General features: G+C 43.1%; 1 pseudogene; it reads left to right on the forward strand.

The window, feature by feature from the left end:
* The first annotated feature begins 2,211 nt into the window (after positions 1 to 2,211).
* On the forward strand, positions 2,212 to 8,039 carry LOC139401255 (chloride anion exchanger-like; annotated as a pseudogene).
* The last annotated feature ends 5,279 nt before the right edge of the window (positions 8,040 to 13,318 follow it).

Raw genomic sequence — 13,318 nt, forward strand, 5'->3', positions numbered from 1 at the left:
ATTTTGCCCTCAGTGCATCATTGCATTGGAGGTCAATCAACTCCATTTGGAGGTTTGGTGGTGAGCTTTCCACGTCAACAGCAAATGGGTTACCGAGCAGTTCCAACCTGCTTTTTTGTGCTTCAAAGTCAGCAAATCGGCGTCGAAAGTCAGCGGCAAGCATACCTATTTTATCAGCCAACTGTGTGCTCGGGAACGCACTGGTAGAGAGCTTCTCTTTCATGGTCTGGCAGCTGGGAAAGTGGCTCAAATTTTCTTTCCGCATCTGCGTCTCCCACAGAGTCAGTTTGGTTTTAAATGCCTTCACTGTACTGTACATATCAGAGATGACACGATCCCGACCCTGCAGCTGCAAGTTTATTGCATTCAGATGACTCGTAATGTCACACAGAAAAGCCATTTCACACAGAAACATTTCGTCTCGGAGTTGTGTTGTGTCTTTCCCTTTGCTGTCCAAGAACAGACAAATCTCCTCACGAAGCTCGAAACATCTTTGAAGCACCTTTCCCTGGCTTAGCCATCGCACCTCTGTGTGATAAGGCAAATCACCATGCTCCGTTTCTAACTCCGTCAGAAATGCCTTGAACTGGCGGTGATTCAAACCTTTGGCTCTGATAAAGTTAACTGTGCGCGTGATGATGCTCATTACATGCTCCATTTTCAAGGCTTTACCGCACAACGCTTCCTGGTGTATGATACAATGATAAGCTGTCAGCTCACCTGTCGCGTTTTCCTCTTGCATCTTTTCCCGTATCTTCGCCACCAGTCCGCTCCTGTGTCCACACATCGCAGGTGCTCCGTCGGTTGTCAAACCCACGAGTTTTTCCCAAGGCAGCTCCATCTCATTTACACATCTTGACACCTCTTCATACAAATCATGCCCCGTAGTTGTGCCATGCATAGGACGTAAAGCCAAAAACTCCTCTGTCACGCTTAGGTTGGAGTCCACTCCGCGGATGAAAATTGACAACTGGGCAATGTCAGAAATGTCGGTGCTCTCATCCACAGCCAAGGAATATGCAATAAAATCTTTTCCCTTTTTCACAAGCTGCTCTTTTAGATTGATGGACAACTGGTCTACTCTCTCGGCAATGGTGTTTCTGCTCAGACTCACATTTAAAAAGAGTTGCCTTTTTTCTGGGCAAACTTCGTCACAAACTTTAATCATGCAGTTTTTGATGAAATCCCCCTCCGTAAATGGCCGGGCTGATTTAGCGATCTCTTCTGCCAAAATAAAACTGGCCTTGACAGCAGCCTGGCCTTGTGATTTGGCTTTTTTGAACAGAGCCTGTCGAGATTTGAGGCCTCGTTTTAATTCCTCTGCCTTTTGTAGCCTTTGTTCCATGTCCATATTCTTGTTTTTGTCCGCGTGTTTCGTTTCATAATGTCGTCTCAGATTATACTCTTTCAGTACCGCCACACTTTCTCCACACAGAAGACACACAGGTTTTCCAGCTACCTTCGTGAACATATACTCCGACTCCCACCTTGTTTGAAACCCCCGGTTCTCAGTATCCACCTTCCGTTTTGCCATTTTTGATGGGTATCTGAAAGTTAATTTTACTGTGATGCTGACGACTGCTGTGCCAATAAATATTGAAATGAAGCAGCCTACTGCTCGGTGCGTCACCTTTGCATTGTGGGAAATGTAGTATTGGTGCGTGTAAAAGATCTGCGGGCTGCCGGCTTGCTGCGGGCCGGTTCTAATAATAAATCAAGATCATCCCAGGGGCCGTAAAAAACCTTCTTGCGGGCCGGATGTGGCCCGCGGGCCTTGACTCTGACATATGTGACATAGAGGGTTCTGCATGGTACCCAAAAGAGTTCTACCTGGAAGCAAAAAGGGTTCTACCCGGAAGCAAAAAGGGTTCTCCTATGGGAACAGCCAAAAAACCCTTTTGGAACCCTTTTTTCTAAGAGTGTATTGATCCAAAGTACAATGCCATTGTAGCAAGGAGACAGCTTTTGCGAAATGTACAGTATTGATGTTTTATTCTCACACTGACTCACAGTACGGCAGATGAGGACAATCAGGTGAATTGTAGGAAAATACATGAACTTGTACTGATGTACTATAGGCCTGCAGTGTGTCACAGCTTTGTGTTAAAGTTGACAAGGTAACCAGATTCTCTTGAAATATACTGTTTTATCACCAGATTGCATTAGTCATGCTAATAACTGATACATTGATTTTGGTAATGACTTTGGCAGACTGTCATCGCTTGTGGCGTTTCCTATGCATTCAACTTCCGGGTGAATTATAAAGTTGATGTTGTCGGCCGTATTCCAGTGGGGTAAGTACATATAAAAATATGTTTGCTGCATGTTAAAATGGCTGAGAATAGATGGGAAAATAATCTAACAATACCTCTCCCTCTCAATCTGTTAGGTATGAGTCCCCGATGGGCCCGAACATGCAGATCTTCGGGCAGACTGCTGTTGAGGCGTTCCCTATGGCCGTAGTGGGCTTTGCTGTAGCCTTCTCTGTCGCCAAGGTCTACTCAGTCAAACACGATTACATCATAGACGGAAATCAGGTGAGTCCCAAAACCAGAACATTAGGAGGAGGGGTTGGAAGCCGAGGTGGTACAGAAAAATGTGATTATTGTTGCTTGTGAATGAGGGGTGTCAGCCTAATACAAACTATCAACATAAGAATTGAACTAATATCAACGGTTCCAGAACATGTACTTGTGCTTGTTTTGCTCTCTAGGAGCTGATAGCTTTTGGGGCCAGTAACATCATTGGAGCAGCCTTTAAGTCGTTTGCAGCAAGCACAGCTCTCTCCAGGAGTGCGGTACAGGAGAGTACAGGTGGTAAAACCCAGGTAAACTACTAAACCAAGAGGCTGTCTGAGAATACAGACACACAACCATACTTAGAGTTCCTTCCTGTACAAGTTCTTTATCCAAGTGATGTAGCTGTAAACGTTATGAAATATTGACCTATTTGGGTCTCCCTATCTTTATTGTAATAACAACTGATAACTTATCATTGTCCAAACCAGATAGAATTGTACAAATGGGAGAGAGAATGTGAAATAGTTTGTCGTGACTCGTGACCTACAGTACATAGTGAGGAATGATAGAATTGGCTCAGAGTTACAATGCACCAAGTTAATAAATAATGATAATAATATATATATATATATATATATATATATATATATATATATATATATTAAATATATCAAAGGGAAACACTGCTTAAACAGTGCTTATCTGTAGTTGTTTTGTGAATAGCTAAATGTGAGTCAAATAAAGTGTAATTTCATCATTTCAGATCGCTGGTCTACTGTCAGCGCTCATCGTGATGGTCGTCACCTTGGCTATCGGGTTCTTATTGGAGCCACTCCCAAAGGTAAAACTCACTCAGTATTTACAATATAATTGGCTTTAGGAGTTGAATGATAGGGCAATATTTTGATTTCTGCCTAAATAGACATACCCAAATGTAATTATTTTTCATGAGAAGGCCATGAACAATAACTGGTAATATTGCATAGTTTTAGAAAGTTCTGGAACTCACCTGTCTGTAAAACATTTTTGTATAAATTGCTGAGGTGTACTCACTTTTGAGGACACAAGCTCAAGTACATAGTACAAATATAATGTGAAAATATTGAAAATCACATTTGTTTTTCTTATTCAACAAAAGTGGGGCAATAGGGCCTGAAAATACTGAAATGCTTCCTAAATATAGTAACAATCAAATGATAAACTACTTACCATAAGATTTCACCTTTCTTATAACTGTAAAATAAGTATGATCATACTTAGTGGGAATACAATGTTTGCACAATTTCATATAACACTATTTCATAAAAGTCCACTGAGCAGCGCAGGGACACCATTCAAATGTGTGCAGACTCGCTACAACTTCAGCTTTAAGCACTAAGTGATTTTGTCTGTCTGTGACCAAGAGAAAGTGTTCTTGTTTCAATTCTATGAACCAATTTAGTATGTATTCATGTTGAGAGCTCTTAAATCCAGCTGAGAATATTCAAGTGAGATGAAACGACAACCGTTGGATTCACTAGACTTTCACCTTATATGGGCTCTGTCATTTAAATCGATTCTTTGTCTGGATAGGTCAGAAAATGTCTATGCAAATGTGGGGTCTGAAACCTGACACTTCAAGTCAGCTCCGCTGAGAGAGTGGAAGTGGAGAGCAGACAGATGGGTCTTTCTGGCATTATATTGCACTGGACCCTAAGGCGTTCACCAAAATGTCAGTCGGAACCAGTCCAGAACCGCTCAAAGTCCCCCATATAGGGGACTTAACATCTAAGATTAGAGCATTATGTATTGAATCACACTGTATGAAGTAGATAGGAGCACTGGAATTTAGATGGAAGTCTTGTGCAACTCTTGTGACTGATCATCAAAGATGTCATTGCCTGACCTTTTCCCTCTGTGTTGACAGTCGGTGCTGGGGGCAGTGGTCATAGTCAACCTGAAGGGGATGTTGATGCAGATCAGAGAAGTCCCTTACCTGTGGAGGAGAGACCGGCCCGACTGTGTGAGTCTTCTGAGACACTCCCACTGAACTACACCTAAAATGGAAACACGGAGTGATGTCTTTACCAACTGTAATAATGAACTCATATTTCCCCCAATCCCTTCCATCCTGCATCCCCTTGTCCTGTCTCCCCTCCATGTCTTTATCCAGGTGGTGTGGCTGGTGACCTGCCTGGCTTCCATCCTGTTGGGGCTGGATCTGGGGCTGGCTGTAGGCCTAGGGATCGAGCTGCTCACCGTTGTCTTCAGGGCTCAGTTGTGAGTGTGGGCACAAATCTCCAAATACCTCAAAAAAAGTTGAACTTGTGTCTGTTTTTATTCTTTGTCAGTTTTCAATGTTATTTGGAGGTGGACACCAGGGTTGGGGTCAATTCAACATTTCGGAATTTGATTCAATTCAACCCAAGTATTGAAATTCAAATTGGCCACACCTCACAGGAAGCATAATTTGAATTGAATTTTAATGAAAGGAAGTATAATTGAATTCAAAGCAATTCAAAGAAATTCAACTGAGACATGAAACAGACGAGTCTCATTCCTTTGATAAATATTTTGCCCAAAAAAATCTGCCACCTCTTACTCAAGAATACAGATACCATCAAGAAAAATGGGATTATAACTCAGTGTTTTATTTGTATTTTTACCCTAAAATGTTTAGCTGTTCCCTTCTTTATGGAGTGTTGGATTTAATGCATTGTGGGAAATGTATTTTTCTAAATATTTAATAACGTGTAAGTGAATTATGACAAAATGATCTTAGAATATTTCCAGACCACTGTTAATTATGTAATACTCTTTTTAGGAGGATGAGTTTTAAAAATGAAATGTTTCAAGTATTGATAACCATGCATCATGTCAAAATGAACATGTGCATAATGATGTATGGAATAAATTATCCATTTGAATTACAATGAATTTCATTGAATTCAATTCTACTTCCTTTAATTCAAATTCCGTTAAAATGCTGCTTCCTGCGGGATGTGGCCAATTCACATTTAATTCAAATTCAATAATTGAATTGGAATTAAAGACCAATTCACAACTCAATTCAGAATGAACCCCAACCCTGGAACACAATGTCATAGTGACATTTCTGCATACATTCTATTCCAGCCCACGTTGCAGTGTCCTGGCCAATATCACAGGAACAGATATCTACAAAGACCGCAAGGATTACATGAGTGTGAGTAAGCTGTAATGTGAACTAAAGATACTCACCATTATCTTTTCATCTTACAAGACTGTGACGATGGTAAGTCTACACATGGCCCTTGTTCTATTGTTTATATATCTCTTTCCAGATCTATGAGCCAGAGGGTGTGAAGATCTTCAGGATACCGTCACCCATCTTCTTTGCCAATATAGATTTTTTCCGGGGCAAGCTGGTGGAAGCTGTACGTAAGCAATTATACACAATTAGACGTGTAAAATGAAGAATTATTCCAAACACATTTACACGTAGGCCTTTTTGCATTACAATTTCCATGACATGGTCAAATAAGGTAATAATGATTCATGGATCTACTTATTAAGACATCTTATTTTCTCATCGGATTTGATCCAATGGAAAGAGGTCCTAAAGAATGGTCAAGTAAACTAAAGAAGGTCAATACGACCTCAGTGTATGAGGTAATATAGTATACCAGGTTGTATAGCAATAGTGCCCATACAAATTGGTGTTACTAAAGTTTGACTTGCACCTTACTAAACACTAGGCACATGCAGATAAGATAAGATAAGATTAACCTTGATCTGTATGATGGCCAAGGCACTGGTAAACAATATGTCCCAGTCACAATAAAGCCCATGTGTAACAGTTACTCCCACATTCATGTGTGCAATTGCTAATTAGGGTTCAACTTGACTTTGATGTGTTTTCAGGTGGGCTTTAACCCTTTGAGGGTGTTGAGGAAGAGAAACAAAGCCCTGAGGACGATCAGGAAACTTCTAAAGAAAGGAGAGCTGCAGATGACATCTGTGAGTAGTGGTGCACTTACCTGTTGCCCTTAGAAACACATAAAAAGATAACTTCCACTCACAAAGTTACCCCGTTAACACTTTACAAGAGCCCCCTGTATCATAAAGTTTCATTCAAATGGCCATAAGTATCTCATAAATCAGTCTAGCCCAAAACATTAGTTTCACACCTGGCAACAACATACTTTTAGCAATCCAAAATCAACAGACATCATGCACACGCTGCAGTTCCTACCTATAGGTAGTCGTCCCCGTACCTGCCTTATCAGTATGGTCTTGGGGTTGCATGTATATGAAAAACAAATTAATCATCATCCCATAGTGGTGGGTGGACCTCCAAAGATCACCTTCTACATGTAGTCAGGTTTTCACAATAAGAGGTTGTGGTAATGTTGTGGTTCTCCCGGTGCAGAAAGGCCTACTGCTCACCAGCTCTGGTCCCATTGAGGAGTCTGAGGATGAGAGCAACATGGAGGAACTGGACCAGCCCACTGACTTCAAGGACCTTCCTGTCCAGGTGAACTGGAACTCTGAGCTTCCTGCCAACATCCAAGTCCCCAGAGTAGACGTCCACAGCCTGATCCTGGACTTCTCAGCCGTCTCCTTCCTCGACATCTCTGCCCTCAAGGGACTCAAAGCGGTGAAACAAAACTCTTCCGTTACAACCCTGGGGAATGTGGGGATGATTGTGTATTTCACCAGAGTATTTCTACTCGCTGGGTACTGATATTTTGCTGTGTTCTATAGGCACTCAAAGAGCTCATTCGGGTTGAAGTTGAGGTCTACATTGTGGCATGTGACGGTAAGCCTGGTTTAAGACAAGCCATCTGCCCCATCTGTCCCTTCTCACTTTTTCTCTTCAACACTGACTTCAATCACTCTGAAACAAATAGAGGTGAAGTGATTGATCTAACGATATCTATCTCTTCTGTCCAAAGCGTACATCCTGAAGAAACTGCACAGCTGTATGTTCTTTGACGACGAGGTGAAGTCGTCCATGTTTTTCCTGACTCTCCACGATGCCATGCTGCATATCCTGGACAAACATCCAGTAAACTCTGAAAACACAAAAGTCTGTGAAAAGTTATAACATTTACCTGTAGAAAAATACTGTGTATCTATTGATGTTTCCACCCTTACAGACTAGATTAGAGGTGCCAAACCTTATCTTGGCCTACATCGCTTCATACACAGGAACTTGTCTCATTCTTTTGAATCATGTTGTCTTACAGGTTATAACAACAGCCACTATCCATGGCAACCAATGCAATGGTGTGTCAAGTTTGCGTAGCAGGGACCGATTTGTACATGTAAGTAACAGAGACCCATCAAATCTATTTGTCATTGTCTTTTCTAAATTTGTAATGAATAATCACCAATCCCTTTAAAATGATAACTCTCGTAATGTTGCAACTCATGTGGAGGTACAGGTAATTCATAAAAATCATTCATAAAAATAAAATGACAGTAAGATGAGCTGACAAAATAAAATCTAAATCTCTTTGCTTTCCCCAGGTCTCAGAGTCAGAAACCAAGTTCTAGTTCCAGAACTACACTCTCAGATGTCAGTATTTTAAGGGTTCTTCGATTGTCCCTTTCCACAGATGGGTCTACATGGAACCCAAAAGAGGTCTACCTGGAACCAAAAAGGGTTATATTTGGAACCAAAAAGGGTTATCCTATGGGGACAGCTGAAGAACCCTTTTGGAACAATTTTTCTAAGAGTGTAGTGATGTGTACAGTACTTTCATTTCCTGGGATGGCATACATTTCCTGTGATCGCTGTGCTTTCTGGTGATAATTGACATAAGACACATGATGCTGTCCTAAAATGGACACCATACAGTAACCATATGTACACAGGACACCACTTATTTAGCTAATAATTGTACATGAAATATATTTGAATTTTTTTTGTACTGTCAAACAGATACTCAATGGCAAGTGTTATGAGATTTTGAAAGAAATATCAGAAAACGTCATTCATTTATTTATTTTTAAATAGCTCGACCATGTTGCATTTTATATGTGTGCATAGGGATTTTATAGGAATGTTTACTTGTGTATTTTACTGATGTATTTTATGTGTAAAATAAATGTACTTCTTAGCACAAAGTATTTCCGCCAGCAAGAAATGAAGCAATATTAGCAGTACGGTATTTGGAAATCTGAACGTCCTGTAACAGATATTGAATAAGAGTTATTGTCACATTCGTCATCACGAGGAGACCAAGGTGCAGCGTGATAAGAATACATTCTTCTTTTAATAAACGAAGAACACTAAACAAACTAAACAAACTAACAAACTAACAAAACGAACGTGAAGCTATAACAACGACTGCTGACACAGGCAACTATACATACATAGACAATAACCCACGAAATACCCAAGGAATATGGCTACCTAAATATGGTCCCCAATCAGAGACAACGATAAACAGCTGCCTCGGATTGGGAACCAATCTAGGCAACCATAGACATAAACACCTGGATATACAACAACCCCTAGACATACAAAAAACCCTAGACACTACAAATACTACACATACCACCCTCGTCACACCCTTACCTAACCAAAATAATAAAGAAAACAAAGATAACTAAGGTCAGGGCGTGACAGTACCCCCCCCCCCCCCAAAGGTGCGGACTCCCGGCCGCAAACCTAAACCTATATGGGAGGGTCTGGGTGGGCATCTAACCTCGGTGGCGGCTCTGGTTCTGGACGCCGCCCCCCTTCTTTACATTGAGTCCTCGCCGTAGGCCCCGGGCTGGGGACCCTCGCTGTGTTGACCATGGCCGGATGTTCTGGGCTGGGGACCGGCGCTTGAGACCCCGGACAGGGGACCATCGCTGGAGGCCCCGGACTGTGGCCCGTCGTTGGAGGTTCCGGACTGTAGCCACTTGTTGGAGGTTCCGGACTGTTGCCCGTCGTTGGAGGTTCCGGACTGTGGCCCGTCGCCGGACGCTCTGGACTGGGTACTGTCGCTGGACGCTCTGGACTGCTGAGGCGCACTGTAGGCCTGGTGCGTGGTGCCGGCACTGGTGGTACGCACCTCCGGGCGAGTGAGGGGAGGAGGAACAGGGCGTACTGGACTGCCGAGGCGCACTGTAGGCCTGGTGCGTGGTGCCGGCACTGGTGGTACCGGGCTGGGGACACGCACCTCAGGGCGAGTACGAGGAGCAGGAACAGGGCGTACTGGACACTGGAGGCGCACTGGAGGCCCGGTGCGTGGTGCCGGCACTGGTGGTACCGGGCTGGTGACACACCTCAGGGCGAGTGAGGAGAGTTGGCAGAGTGAGGAGAGTGTCTTGAAGGTACACTGGGGACCTGGTGTGTATAGCCGGCATCAATTGTTCCGGAACTTTAACACACATTTCAGGACAAGTACGGAGAGCTGACTCAGGTGGCACCAAACTGACAACACGTTATTTTATTCCAAATCCGTGCGTCCTCCACCAACTCAACAACTCCCCCATTTCTCTCTCCTCCGAATCCTCCTTCTCCCAGACTGGGGCTGGTTTACTCCTCAGCTCCGCCGACATGTCCTTGCGTCCCCCCCCAAAAAAACATTGGGGTTTTTGTGGTTGCCTTGACTCCTCGTATCGTCGCCTTTCCTCCTGTGCTATCTCCACCTGCTTCCATGGCAGGGTCTTGTCCCCTGCCATTACCTCCTCCCAGGTCCAGGATGTCTTCCACTCATCTTTCTCCCGGGCCCAGGATGTCCGCTCCTCATTCACACGCTGCTTGGTCCTTATTTGTTGGGTTATTCTGTCACGTTCATTGTAATGATGAGACCAAGGCGCAGCGTGATACGAATCTTCTTTAATTAACGAAGAACACTTAAACAAACTAACAAAACATTTTGAGATGATGCTTCATTCTTTTGCTAAAGAAATTCATCAATGAATTCAAAGTTCCCATTGCGTGTCTTGTGGTGTAAAAAGAAGCCATTGTTAGTAAGAAGAAGAACTAGAGGTACAGTATAAACTTGGCACAGACCATGAAGGAATCATCATCCTGATCTCTGTTGATGATTGGATACACTGAGTGTTCCATGACATAGAATGACCAGGTGAATCTAGGTGAAAACTATTGATGTCACCTGTTAAATCCACTTCAATCAGTGTCGATGATAGGGGAGGACACAGGTTGAAAAATGATTTTTAAGCCTTGAGACAATTGAGACATGGATTGTGTACTGTATGTGTGCCATCCAGAGGGTGAATGGGCAAGACAAAATATTTAAGTGCCTTTGAACGGGGTATGGTAGTAGGTGCCAGGCGTACCTGTTTGTGTGTCAAGAACTGCAAAAACATTTCACACTCAACAGTTTCCCGTGTGTATCAAGAATGGTCCACCATCCAAAGAACATCCAGCCAACTTGACACAACTGTGGGAAACATTGGAGCATCCCTGTGGAATGCTTTCGACACCTTGTAGAAAGGGAAAGGGGGATACCTAGTCAAACATGCCCCGAATAATTGATGCTGTTCTGAGGGCAAAAGGTGTTTCTAATGTTTTGTAAACTCAGTGTATGACTTTAATTTTCCAAGACAAATTTCCCCTCACAGGGATAATAAAGTTTATCATATCCTATAAGATGAAACACTGGCTTGATATTCCAGTGACTTTAGGAACACACACTTCAAATCATCCATTTCCTGTAGCACAATTGGTGGCTGACTAAATACTTTTTTGCCCCACTGTATAATTCACTGTATCACAATTCCAGTGTGTAACGCTCGTCTTCCTCCTCTTCTGAGGAGGAGTAGTAGGAAGGATCGGAGGACCAATGCGCAGCGTGGTACGTGTTCATGATGATTTTATTAAACACAGAACACTAAAACAAAAATAACTAAGAGAATGACACGAAATGAAACGAAATGTCTGGTGACATACACAAAGACAGAAAACAATCACCCACACCACACAGGTGGGAAAAAGGCTACCTAAGTATGATTCTCAATCAGAGACAACTAATGACACCTGCCTCTGATTGAGAACCATACCAGGCCAAACACATAGAAAAAGGAACCTAGACAACCCACCGAACTCACGCCCTGACCATACTAAAACAAAGACATAACAAAATAACTAAGGTCAGAACGTGACACAGTAGATCAGAAGTTTACATACACTAAGTTGACTGTGCCTTTAAACAGCTTGGAAAATTCCAGAAAATCATGTCATGGCTTTAGAAGCTTATGATAGGCTAATTGGCATCATTTGAGTCAATTAGAGGTGTACCTGTGGATGTATTTCAAGGCCTACCTTCAAACTCAGTGCCTCTTTGATTGACATCATGGGAAAATCAAAAGAAATCAGCCAAGACCTCAGAAAAAAAATCATAGACCTCCACAAGTCTGGTTCATCCTTGGGAGCAATTTCCAAAAGCCTGAAGGTACCACGTTCATCTGTACAAACAATAGTATGCAAGTATAAACACCATGGGACCACGCAGCCATCATATTGCTCAGGAAGGAGACCCGTTCTGTCTCCTAGAGATGAACGTACTTTGGTGCGAAAAGTGCAAATCAATCCCAGAACAACAGCAAAGGACCTTGTGAAGATGCTGGAGGAAACAGGTACAAAGTATTTATATCCATAGTGAAACGAGTCTTATATCGACATAACCTGAAAGGCTGCTCAGCAAGGAAGCCACTGCTCCTAAACCGCCATAGAAAAGCCAGACTACAGTTTCCAACTGCACATGGGGACAAAGATCGTACTTTTTGGAGAAATGTCCTCTGGTCTGATGAAACAAAAATATAACTGTTTGGCCAGTTCCTCCGACACATTGGTGCGGCTGGCTTCCGGGTTGGATGTGCATTGTGTCAAGAAACAGTGTGGCTAGGTTGGGTTGTGTTTCGGAGGACACATGGCTCTCTACCTTCGCCTCTCCTGAGTCCGTACGGGAGTTGCAGTGACGAGACAAGACTTTAACTACTACCAATTGGATACCATGAAATTGGGGAGAAAAAAGGGGTACAAAAAAAAAAAATATATATATATATATATATATATATACACACTGCTCAAAAAAATAAAGGGAACACTAAAACGCATCCTAGATCTGAATGAATGAAATATTCTTATTAAATACTTTTTTCTTTACATAGTTGAATGTGCTGACAACAAAATCACACAAACATTTTCAATGGAAATCAAATTTATCAACCCATGGAGGTCTGGATTTGGAGTGACACTCAAAATTAGTAAGTGGAATAAGTGGAAAACCACACTACAGGCTGATCCAGCTTTGATGTAATGTCCTTAAAACAAGTCAAAATGAGACTCAGTAGTGTGTATGACCTCCCTACAATGCCTGGGCATGCTCCTGATGAGGTGGCGGATGGTCTCCTGAGGGATCTCCTCCCAAACCTGGACTAAAGCATCCGCCAACTCCTGGACAGTCTGTGGTGCAACGTGGCGTTGGTGGATGGAGCGAGACATGATGTCCCAGATGTGCTCAATTGGATTCAGGTCTGGGGAACGGGCGGGCCAGTCCATAGCATCAATGCCTTCCTCTTGCAGGAACTGCTGACACACTCCAGCCACATCCAGCCACATCTAGCATTGTCTTGCATTAGGAGGAACCCAGGGCCAACCGCACCAGCATATGGTCTCACAAGGGGTCTGAGGATCTCATCTCGGTACCTAATGGCAGTCAGGCTACCTCTGGCGAGCACATGGAGGGCTGTGCAGCCCCCCAAAGAAATGCCACCCCACACCATGACTGACCCACCGCCAAACCGGTCATGCTGGAGGATGTTGCAGGCAGCAGAACGTTCTCCACGGCGTCTCCAGACTCTGTCACGTG

Source organism: Oncorhynchus clarkii, unplaced genomic scaffold, assembly GCF_045791955.1.
Source record: "Oncorhynchus clarkii lewisi isolate Uvic-CL-2024 unplaced genomic scaffold, UVic_Ocla_1.0 unplaced_contig_4293_pilon_pilon, whole genome shotgun sequence".
NCBI classification, from domain to species: domain Eukaryota; kingdom Metazoa; phylum Chordata; class Actinopteri; order Salmoniformes; family Salmonidae; genus Oncorhynchus; species Oncorhynchus clarkii.